The sequence below is a fragment of the Lepisma saccharinum genome, chromosome 27 (genome assembly GCF_977018435.1).
Source record: "Lepisma saccharinum chromosome 27, izLepSacc3.1, whole genome shotgun sequence".
In the NCBI taxonomy this organism is placed as follows: domain Eukaryota; kingdom Metazoa; phylum Arthropoda; class Insecta; order Zygentoma; family Lepismatidae; genus Lepisma; species Lepisma saccharinum.
Window position 1 is genome coordinate 46559119 of NC_139255.1, and position 12736 is coordinate 46571854.

A 12736-nucleotide genomic window follows, 5' to 3' on the forward strand; every position below is an offset into this window, starting at 1 on the left:
TCAGTCTCCGGGAATTTTCGGCCTGTGTATAGGGCCAGTGGCAACCCACCATCGTGAGGAAATTGAGTAGCTCCGACTGAGTGAGCGTAATCCGGTCGCGAAGTCCTACAACGGCTGGGGGTCGGTCGGGCTGACCATGCGTCCCTCTAATCTGGCTGCAGACCTTCACGTCCCCTTAGTGGCCCGCGTGGGAGGGAGGCCAGCAGTCGGTAGGTAAAACAGGGCCCAATATTGGGCTGTAGCGCTATAGGGTAAAAAAGGGATAGATGTCAAGCAACTTATTTTTTTAATAATTATTTTCTGTTTGACATCTCGTTTTGACGCTACAACCGTTTAAAAAAATAGAAATTTTATCCTAAATATATACATTCAAGCTGCACAGGCACACAATCGTCATTAATATAATTTATAGGTCTTTTCATAATGATATGTAATTAATTAATATTGTACTGTTATTTTTACATGAAAGACGTATAAGAATAACATAACAGCTTTATGATCTAGGTTAGGTGTAGTTACGATCGCCAAAATTTATATAAAAACAACTGCCGTGGCAAGGAAATTAATGTAAAAAAGATAGAGAATTTAATATTTATTGAATAACAAAGAAAGATGTTAGACTCGGTTGACGAAAAGTAAAGTTCGTGATTAATATTTTATGCATCTTATTATAAGCAGTGCATAAATCTTCTTTGGTACTTTTATTCAAAGTCATGCGATCTAATTCCCCAATCTAATTCTTGCATTCGTATAAGTTCGAAGGAAATAAATATTCCTCACTTATTCATCAAATGCTAACCTCCCTTCCTCAAATTTTCATTTTTAGAAGTCTTTCGGGGTTTCCGCGCCCCTGGACCCCACTTAAATATGTCCTTGTTTGTAGTTACTATCAAAGAGTATGTATATTCCGATTTGTAAGTCCGATGAAGTCACATAAACTTTACGAATAGCACACCAAAGTCTCCATCCAGTCTAGATTTTTACAAGCTCGTCGCGATATTATCCTCACTCCGGGTCCTCCTGAGTTCTGAAGAAGGTATTTCCCTCTGTAGGACTTTGGCCAGGAAATGAAATGGCAAATAAGAGGGAAAAGTAAATGAAGCAAAACTCAAACACCAGGAGAAAATAAGCTAGTTCTGTAATTTGACATCCTCCGTGACATGTGTCTAAAGAAATTTGCAGATTGTGCAGTTTCGTAATATACACGCAACGAATTTAGTAGCCCCGTGTCATTTATACAATGCAATATTTCATACTATCATTTCGACGTATTGTAAACCGAGTTAGATAATTTTCACTGCAGAAATAACAATGAAAGACTAATTTAATAAATGACTGAGAAAAATGAGTTTTGAACACTAACTACCGCATTACCAAGTAAATCAAATGTATACTTGCTTGCTAAACAAGACAGCCAGTGGCGTGTCCAAGGGGGGGGGGGGGTTTATAACCCCCCTTGACCCATGATTCCTAAAAAAAAAGAACGTCAAAGGTAGGAAAATATGACAAAATGAGGGCTGACTACCAAGAAAAAGTATACGTAACCTCTCCCTTTCGAAAATCCTGGGCACGCCACTGAAGACAGTCAACCTCTATGTTAAGCCCTTGCACTGTTCAGGTTACATAGGTGCTGTGATAATATTCTCGTGTTTCAAATTGAACTCTTGTCGATCTAAGGTTGGCATGTTTAAAACAAAAATGTTTTTAAAAAAAACATGTTTTAAACGTTTTAACACACATGCCTATGTTTTTAGCGAATATGTAAAAAAAATACTTCTACAATTGTGTAATATAGAAATGAAATAGTTTTGTTCTGTACTCAACTTACGTTGTACTCTTTTACATTCTGAATAACAATGAAATGTGATATTTCGAAGAACAGAGTTGCCACGACGTGGATAGGTTGAACTTTCTCGAACAGCCCACATGGGAGATTTACAAATGACGTAATTAGTTAATGTGTATTTTACGAAGTTAGTAAAGTGTTTACTTTATAGGTAGAAACACAATCCTTCCTTGGATGATTGACATTCCTTATCAACCATTGTTCATAGGAAATTAGTCATATTGACATGTTTCAACGTTTTGTTTGTTTAAAACATGCTTAAAACATACATACAAAAGGTTTTTATTTGTTATTTGTTTATTGAAAAGCACAAAATTTACCAACCCTGAAACGATTGGATTTATTTAATTTCAAATACACTGGATATTCAATCTTTTTTTTTAAAATGCATAAGCAAAAGCTGAAAAAAGTGTTCTTGTGCAATGCTCATGCCCGCCTGTCAAATATCTATTAATACATCTCACAAAAATCCACGAAATTATGGCACAGTGCTCGAAGTGGAGTACTGATTGTTAACTGTAGTAGAAAGCACATACATACTTGAGACCAACATGTACTTTAACACCGACAACTCGACAATGGCAATGTCGATATATTAAGAATTTCGACTTGATAACGATATATCGAAATGGCGCACAGCCCCTAACTGGGAACAGTTTATATCGAATGCAAGCAAATCCACATCGTTGACAGTTCACCTGAGACAAAGCGTGTACTTCACATCCTCTGACGGCGAAACTTGGGCTAGATTTTCAGGTTTTGTTCCTTTAAATTGTTTTTGTCTTAATTAACGGATACATTGTAGGTGGTCCGTGCAGTGTGAGAATACCTTAATTCAACTTTTCTCACTTTAATTCCCCCTAATAAGGCTTGTTGATCGTTTGACTGTGGAATCCAAAAGCGCAGGTGCGAATTGAATTTCTTTTTACTCAGAATGCAACAGCGTTCACTCGGCGCTCTCTCGAGTACATGACATAACATCGCAGAAGGGAACCTAACCACTGCATGAACATGTTTCAAGGACGTTGACCTCGCATGTTTGCTGTTCCGGGTTCATTTCCCGACCTCACCCTCTTTTTCCTTCTTCTGAGGAATGGCCTTGGTGGGGAGTTTATTTGAGGGGGCAGGTATTTCGCCAAAAGGAATATTCACTAAATTGAGGAGAGGTAGGACTGGTCCAGAAAATACTCAGCTTTCAACCCAGGGTGAGAACTAACATGGCAGTGCTGCCACCTCAATCCATTAGTATCCAAAGTGGGGTTTCTCGGACCTGGCACTTTTAGGATCAGTATCAACATAATAGTGTTGCCATCTCAATCTATAAGTATCCAGTATCAACATGATAGTGTTGCCACCTCAATCCATAAGTATCGGAAATAGGTTTTCCCGGGCATACGACTTTCAGGATCAGAACCAACATGACAGTGTTGCCATCTCAATCTATAAATATCCAAAATAGGCTTTCTCGGGCCTGCGACTTTCAGGATCGGAATCAACATGACAGTGTTGCCATGTCAGTCCATAAGTATCCAAAATATGTTTTCTCGGGCCTGCAGCAGCAAAGTTATTTTCTAAAATTCCGATCCTTTCGAATATCCATTGGAATTCTAAGTAGATGTAATTTTTCAGAATATGGAGCCGGCCCTCTGGCGGAGTGGTTAACACATCGCGCTACAACGCCAGGAGTCCCGGGTTCGAATCCCGGCCTGGGCAGTGGTGTTGTTTGAGAGTGTCCCTTCATCAATTCCATCATATCATCATTAATCGTCGCGATTAGCCAAACGTGGTAGAAAAGGGACGCTAAATAACAAAAATTAAATCAATTGAGTCACTGACGTCATCTCAACCCAGTGCCTCACGTTCTAGACTGCTGGTAGGCTCGCCAGCTCAACACTCGCTGTCATCTGGCTCTAGGAATTTTTCATTTTCCAGTGGGGGACGTGGCCCCCTTGCCCTCCCTTCCGGACTATACCAGAGAATAGGTTTAGGTCTTCTCACAAAGAAAGAGACGACCGATGCAAGAATTATGGAATCGAGATTATGGAGCCGTAACCTCGGTCGCTCTCGCGGCATCGACCTCCTCAAGGGTCCACTTCCTGTATGAGCGTGGAAGCTCATCTTTTCCCCAGTGCGTGATCTTTGCTTCATCCTCCGGTGTGATTCAGCACAATCCACCACAAGGCTGGTTCACACCTCGACTCCTCTTCACACACACACACACCTGAGACAATGGGAGTTATTTATTTGGGAATCCCTTTGTGTGAGTCTGGAGGCTTGCTGTATGCATTTGCATATTAACACAGCTCGCAGAGAACGAGCAGATGCTCATGTACCGTCAAATTATGCGTAGATTTCCGGCAGCCGACATTGCGTAAGGAAATTAAGTGTTCTTTCCTTCAATAAAAATGTTATTCGTATCAGTGACAAGCTACCAAACTGTTTTCTGGTAGGCTTGTACCGACTCGACTGTCCCTCGGCGAAATTTTGCTGCGTCATGAAGCACAGGGTGTCTCAAAAGTCTTACAACTAGTATGTTTTCCGTCAAGTTCAACATGTCTGTAGGCGGAATCATAGCTTGTTTGAGCATACGGGGGATATAATCTGGGACTGTTTCATGCCAATCGCCCTCGATCCTGTTGCGGAGGTGGCGGATCCAGAGATTATAGTTGGGACGGGGAATTTCAGTCGGGTGTAAAACTGTAAACAGGAACCATATTGTTTTGCAGAAGTAGATTGTTATTATTGCATATCAGATCCTAGTTCCTCTCATTAAAGTGAGTAAACAAAGAAAGCAAAAAAAACGAACATTTGAGTTCAAAAATATTAAGCATAATAAAATAATATATTTAAAAAAACAAAAGAAACGTGGATACGCTCCTGGAAGGTCGCTAGATGGCGCATCTTAATCCGTTGCGTGCCCAAGGAGGTGTTGGTGATAGTTTTTCTCATAACAACGAATTATAAGGAGTTATTTTTTACTTCAAATATACTTTACTAAGGGTAATAGTGAAAAGCACACAAGGTAGTGTTTTGTGAGTGTTGCATACTTTCTCTCTCTCTCGCTTTCAAAAGATCATTAACAGATCTGCATCTACACCAATAACAATACACGCACAATAAAAGTTAAAAGAACGAAAGACAAATATAACAATGAAATCTAATTGATTAATATTAATAGAACTCAAAAACCAAACAAGAACTTACACATAATAAAACTTTTGCAACTGTTTTGTAATTTCTACCCATCTTGAAGCAGTTAGTAACGGAATTAGTTTGTAACTTTATAAATATCTGCTGTACTGTATAAAGAAAGTTAGAAATTAATTCCTTTATAAGAAAAATGCATTTTTTAATATTGATATATTAATAACACACATACACATATATATAATATAATAATTACGTGTGTAGCTTAACATCTCCCCCCACCAGTCTTCAATGTTTTCGCACCCTGCTTGTTTGACGGTAGTGATTTCTGCTACAACTCTTTCAAGCATTCCCATTGGCTGGTAGCTTTTTGGGGTAGTAATCTGTGGTGATTAGGTTAGGCTTATTAGAGTTTTGTTCTCTTAGAAGAAGACGAAGAATAATAGTTGTATTAGCAATACCGACCTTCTTTGACAGCACCACATTGTATAAGAAAGTGTACATTGTCACTTTTAGATTTTACTTGTTTGGTTCTTCAGTCTGATACTACATATCTGTGCGTCAGCATGAAGCTTATTGAATGATCGTTGAACAAATGTCTTTTTGAGTGTAACAAATCATTGATGAAGAGCATCAGGATACGTTCAGCGTTTGAGGAATTCCTTCCTGCAAACTTAACAATGAGGCAACCTCCTCCTCCCAGAAAGAGTTCGATAATATCCCGGCTCTTGCTAAGCATTGGTGACCGAATATCGGGCTTATATTTTATTCATGAATAAAGGACCCATATACCATTATGGCACAGCATATGGGAGGAGGGAGGGACTTCGTTCTATAAGCGTGTGACGAGTCACACCTCCTCCGAGGCTGCAGAATATGGCGATCAGGAGTGTCTGATGCCCTCCCACGCCACAGGTGTCCACGTGTGGATCATCCCCAGTGTTGCTATCCGTTGTCTTTTGAGGCTGAATCCTTTCTCGCAACCTTCATGTCTAGGAGAATTGCGATTACGGAAAAGCAGGAAAATTGTGATCATTTTAATAACAATGGCGTTGGGAACGTTTTCCTTGTGGCGGACTCAATGTAGAGGCTTTTTTGTTGCTAAAGTTATCTATTTCTCTTCCTTCAACTTTCTTTAGTCACTCTGTGTATTCCTCTCCTCTATCTTTCTCTATTGTTTCCTCTTTTTCTCTATATCTTCCCTCTTCTGTTTATTTCTCCCTCTTTCCCTATTTCTTTGTATGTTCCTCTATGTTCTTGCTTCTTCATATCTTTGCTGATTTCTCTCTCTCTCCGCTGTATTTCTTTATCAATTTCTCTACATCTTTCTCTGCGTTTTAATATCTTCCCTTCTCTGTTCGTCTCTACATTCCTATTTCTTCCCCCGTTTCTGTATATTTATGTCTCTTCCTCGCTTTCTCTATTTGTTTCTATTTTCCTTTTCGTTTTTTTCTTCCTCAATTTCTCTCTATTTTCTGTTTATTTTTCCTGTTTCTCCCTATTTACCATAACTTTAATCTATTTCTCGCTTTCTTTCATCCCATGTTTCCGTTATGTTTTCCTCTGTCCTTATTTCTTTCTGTCTTTTAAAAGTTCCTTCTGTCTTTCTTCTTTAATTCCCTCATCCCTTTCTACAATTTTCGTGAGTTTTATTTTATGCCCCTCTTCATATGAATACACTTTAGTGATATATATATATATATATATATATATATATATATATATATATATCAGTGGCGTATACTGAGTCCAAGGACTGGGCTATCTCACTGTGTCACGTGCTTCTAGGCTATGAATAGAAATAAGTTTACTAACTACTAAGAAATCAGGTTGCCAACTCATAGGAAATCTGGTTGCCAACTCATAAAAAATCAGGTTACCAACTCATAAGTAGTCAGGTTGCCAACTCATAAGAAGTCAGGTTGCCAACTCATAAGAAGTCAGGTTGCCAACTCATAAGAAGTCATGTTGCCAACTCATAAGAAGTCAGGTTGCCAACTCATAAGTAGTCAGGTTGCCAACTCATAAGTAGTCAGGTTGCCAACTCCAGAATCACCATCATCTCACTGATATGAATAATATTATTTACAATTTCTGATCGATTTTTCTCCTGTATTTTATTCTCTAGGCTTCCGGCTTCGCAGATAGCTTAGCTAGCCTAGAATATACGCTCCTGATATATATATATATTCTTAGCCTCCCCGATGGCGCAGTGGTATCGCCTTGCAATCAAGGGGTCCCGGGTTCGATCCCCGTTGGAGGTACATAGTGGTTCGGATCTCACTTTAAACTGTAGGTCCAGTCCCGATTAGCCTTACTGTGCATAAAGTGACTTAAAACACCAACTCAATCAAAGTATTCTTCTTTTAAAGTAAATATTGTTCTGTTAATGAATGCCACTTATTTAATTTCTACAATGTATCTAAACTAATAGTTACCTCGATAGCGTAGTGGTGATTCCTGTGCCTTTGTGATCTAGGGTTCCGCGTTCGATGCCCGGTGAAGGCACATTGTATACTGGTTTCTGTTCGGATTTCCAGTCCCAGTTATAGACTGGAGTTATTCAGTAACACTGGACTAAATTTTGCCCTGTTAGAGTAAACTTTCCTTCATTACGGAAATTTATCGTCCACTCTTGCCACAAAGATCACTTCGTCTTGCTTTGGCTTTTCCAGAGAGTTTTTTCCTGGAACTAGCGGTAAGGCCTTTTGTCCACCAAGGTTCGCTATTGAATATGGCCTGTCAGAGGGGGAAAAATTCCTCAGAAGGTGGTGGAAACCCCACTCCCCCCCTCGCAAGCCGTTTGGGGGGGGGGGAGGGGAAGCAGGGGGACCCAAAACCACCTGCTTTCAGTTCTGCAGAAGTTCGGTTTCGGGGTAGTGAGTGTTCGACGAAATTCTGGATCTTCCAATGTTCGTTGATTCTTCATAATACTGCACGGCTGGAAATTAAGGTAAGATAGTGATTTTCTTGCTCTAGATTTTGTTCTTGACGTGTCTGAACAAGCACGTGGGAAGATATCTTCTGTAAGGTGACTCGGTGGACTTTTCCGTTCGAATGGCTGTCACGTGATAGGGCTACGCTGGGGAAGATTCAAGCGTGAGGAAACATGTGGTTGTGACAAAAATCGCAGCGTTTTCTCTTTTACAACCGTTTACAACCGCCGTTCTGCATGCAAAAGCAACTCCAGTCAACGAACTTGACTTTGCAGTGTACCGTTGAAACCCAAATCTAGTTAAAACCAGTGTGCCGAATTCCTATGGCGTAGTTTGATGGTTGATGTTATTCTTGTTATCTAGCGTCGCTTTTCTCCCACTTTTAGCTAATCCCGAGGATGAGTTATGTCAGGATTAGGGAGCGGAAGTTGATGAAATGTCATCTTTTTTCTGACATCTCGGACACGATGCCCATTAAATATACACAATATTACACTTCGTCTAGAACCCAAAAAATATAACTTTTCAGTCATTTTCCCCGATTTTCGGCATTTTTCCGTCCTTTATCGCAATATTCGGTGTATTGTTTTATCATATTTTGTCACTTCTTTCATTTTGGTAATATTCTTGAGTCTTTTCACGAAGGTGAACATAGGTCTATATCTCGCAGGATTTCTTTTGCTTTATAGTGCCACAGAAACAAACCACACTGCATCACCAGGCAAAAATGCGGGCAATTATTGCACTTTACACCAATTCATTCAGTGTATACGACTTTTTCATGAAATTGTTTTAAAATTATTCGGATATTTCCATTTGAAATCCTCGATGCATATTTTAATTGAATGTGCATGTGGTATCATTTGGTGCCTTTTTTTAAAACCAAGATTGAATTTTGTTGAATTTTATTTTAATTTCAATTTTTAACCTGAAACTAACAAATTTAATGGTCATTTTTTTTGCATTTTTTATGTAATTTTTTCCTATTTTTTTTGGACATCCTATAGGTCATATACCTATATTCCACTTTAAACTGTAGGTCATCAACTTCCGCTCCCTAGTCATGATGAAGTTGATGCAGACTCACAAAGCCCAGGCCGGGATTCCAACATGGGACCTCTGGCATCGTAGCGCGCTGTGCTTCACCACAGAGATCGACACATGAAAACTGGTATTGTCGAACGTGATTGGACAGAATGAAGTAACCATAAGTCAACTTCATGCACAGATAGGCTAGTCGATTTTCTTTTGTTGATTTATTTTACTTCCGCTTTTCTGCCACCTTTGATGACATGGGCGTCCAGAGGGCCGTGGCCCCCCCTGGAAAAATGAAAGTCAACCAATAATTATGTATTTCACACATATAATTTCATTTTAGCCACAGTCGTATGTGTTAGTTATTGCATTAACACCATAAATTCAAATTTAAGCAATGTTTTTTTTTAGGGGAATACACTCTTTTGGGGGAAAATGTGACTTGTTTGCCCCTCCCTGCAAAAATCCTGCGGACGTCCATGTTTGATGACAGACCCATTGGGTTTATTTAGGAGTCTACAGACTCGTCTCGTGAATGAGGTACCCTGTCTCGAGTTTCATATGTATTTCGCGGTCCAAGAAAACGTCTCGATCTCATATTTTGTATTTTTGCTGTTTAGCGTCGCTTTTCTGCCACTTTTGTGCTATCGCGACGATGAGGATTATATCATAGAAATGATGGGAGACTCAGATTGCTACTCCTCCCTCTTCTCTCTCTTCCTTTCTCTCTCATATCATGTAAAAAAAAGTTAAAAGAAGAAAATCAAAACAAGAAACTCTTTGTTTTTCTGTCATATCAAACGTCTCCATTTGAAAAAGCACGTGCAAAAATGTAAGACAACAAAAGAAACTGCATAGTTACAAAGTATACGACAACCGTGTAATAATTTGTAAAGGAAACTGGGCCTCCCCGATGGCGCAGTGGTAGCGTCGTTGCCTTGTAATCAAGGAGTCTCGGGTTCGATACCCGGTGGAGGCACATAGTGGTTCTGATTCCACTTTAAACTGTATGTCCAGTCCCGATTAGCCTTACTGTGCATAAAAGTGGACTTAAAACACCAACTGACAACCTCTCCATAAACAGACATCCATCATGTTGGCAAGTACGTCACACGGCAAAGCAATTTTGATTTAGACAAAATTTCCGTACACATTTTACATTCTGATTTGTTTGAAGTCTCAAAGCAAAGCAATTTTGATTTAAGCAGAATCCACAGAGACCTTACATTCTGATTTATGTATGAATAAGTACCACAGGAAGGTAAATTTGATTTAGACGGAATTTCCATATACAGCTTACATTCTGATTTATGTATGAATAAGTACCACAGCAAGGCAAATTTGATTTAGACGGAATTTCCATATACAGCTTACATTCTGATTTATGTATGAATAAGTACCACAGCAAGGCAAATTTGATAGAGACGGAATGTCCATATACAGCTTACATTCTGATTTATGTATGAATAAGTACCACAGCAAAGCAAATTTGATTTATACGAATTTCCATATACAGCTTACATTCTGATTTATGTATGAATAAGTACCACAGCAAAGTAAATTTGATTTAAACTAATTTCCATATACAGCTTACATTCTGATTTATGTATGAATAAGTACCACAGGAAGGTAAATTTGATTTAGACGGAATTTCCATATACAGCTTACATTCTGATTTATGTATGAATAAGTACCATAGCGAAGCAAATTTTATTAAGACGAGTTTTCCATATACAGCTTACATTCTGATTTATGTATGAATAAGTACCACAGCAAGGCAAATTTGATTTAGACGGAATTTCCATATACAGCTTACATTCTGATTTATGTATGAATAAGTACCACAGCAAGGCAAATTTTATTAAGACGGGTTTTCCATATACAGCTTACATTCTGATATATGTATGAATAAGTACCACAGCAAGGCAAATTTGATTTAGACGGAATTTCCATATACAGCTTACATTCTGATTCATGTATGAATAAGTATCACAGTAAAGCAATGTTTGATTCAGGAGAAATCCACATAGACCATACAATCTGATTTATGTATAAGCCGCCGAGCAAAGCAAATTTGATTTTGGTAAAATTTCCGTGCACGCATAAAGTTCTGATTTATATCTGAATTGGTCGCACAGCAAAGTTATTTTGATTTAGACCAATTGTGCTACTCGATCCACCATATCAGTGACTATCTAACGCATGTTGTCCATTATTTTTCTTGTATTTTGTGCAGTTAGTGTACTGAAAATCATAGTTATTGTATTTTGTTATTAACTTTTACACAATCGTTCAAAAGAGGCTTTAACACTTGGTGGTTAATTTTACTCATAAAGTTTATATTCTGTGACCTCTCACAAAGAAAACTATAAGTTTATTATTTGGATTAAATGGTAGAATATAAAACTATAACCTGGTTCCTTCATTATACACTAAACTTTTTTCGATGTAATGCAGTTTTCACTGTAGTTATAACTTTATTTCTGTTATTAACAATACAAATGACATTTAAATTAGATATTTGTAGGATTTCGGGGTGGGGCTTCAGCCCCCTTAGCCCTCCCACTGGCTACGTGCCTGCGAGAATCTCGTTCTCCTCTCGGTACCATTACCTAAGTCCGTTGAATCTTGATTTAGAAGAGGAAATGCACAAGGAACTCAAAAACTGCATTGGTTACTGGTTCGCGCGTTGCCTTAGGCTGAGAAAGCTCTGACAAGGTACGTGTTACTTAATATTAGAATCAGGTGCTTAGTGGACCGGGTTTGATGCATATCTGCGCCAATCACGGGGTCTGTTCTGCCTCCAGATGAAGTGCCTGAACTTTCTAATGAGTTGCAGTAATGCCCACGTGCAGCAGCGATCGATGCAATATTGACCTTTCGAGAAAGCTGATGACTGATTGCGTCACCACAGAAGCTGGTCTGAGTTGGGTCTGCTTTGTGGATAAAGTGTAGGTCTTTTCAATGAAATTGGTTTTGATGAATGAGTTCTCTCGGCCTCCCTCATTTTCAGTTCCTTTACTCACTTACTCTATCCATGTTTCCCCTTGTCCTATCCCTATTTCTGTCATTGTTTCCCCGAATTTCTCATCCTCTCCCTATTTCCTTTCTCTCACCCTATCATTTCCTCTAATTCATTCTCTACCCATTTCTTTCACCTTCATATTTATCTCATTCTCTTTATTTCCTCTCCCTATTTGTCTCTCATTCTCTCCCTATTTCTTTCACCTTCATATTTCTCTCTTATTCTCTATTTCTCTCATATCTCCTTTTCTTTCTTCCTATTTTTCTCATTCTCTCTCTATTTCTTTTACCGTCTCCTTATTTCTCTCTCATCCTTTCCCTATTTCCTTCATATCCTTCCTATTTCTCTGACCCTATCTATTACTATCATTTTCTCAATATTTCATTCTCCCCCATTTCTTTCATCTTCTCCATATTCTCTCATCTTCCTATATCTGTCGTCCTCTTCCTATTTCCCTCATTCCATTTCTATCACTATCATCACACTCATCTATTTATATCATCTTTGCCCTATTTCTATTATCATCTCCCTATTTTCTCCCTACTTCTCTCTATTTCTCTCCTCCCTATTTTCACCTATCCCTATTTCTCTCATCCTCTTCCTACTTTTCTCACCCTCGCTCTATTTCTCTCATCATCTCCCTATGCATATCATCCTCTCCCTATTTCTATCAACATCATCTCAATATTTCTCTCATCCTCTCTATTTTCCTCATCCTCTCCCTACTTTACTCATCCTCGCCCTATT

General features: G+C 38.8%; 1 protein-coding gene across 1 annotated transcript in view; it reads left to right on the forward strand.

The window, feature by feature from the left end:
• The window catches only part of fus (epithelial splicing regulatory protein fusilli), a 267610-nt gene that overhangs the window by 119707 nt on the left and 135167 nt on the right, over positions 1–12736 (forward strand).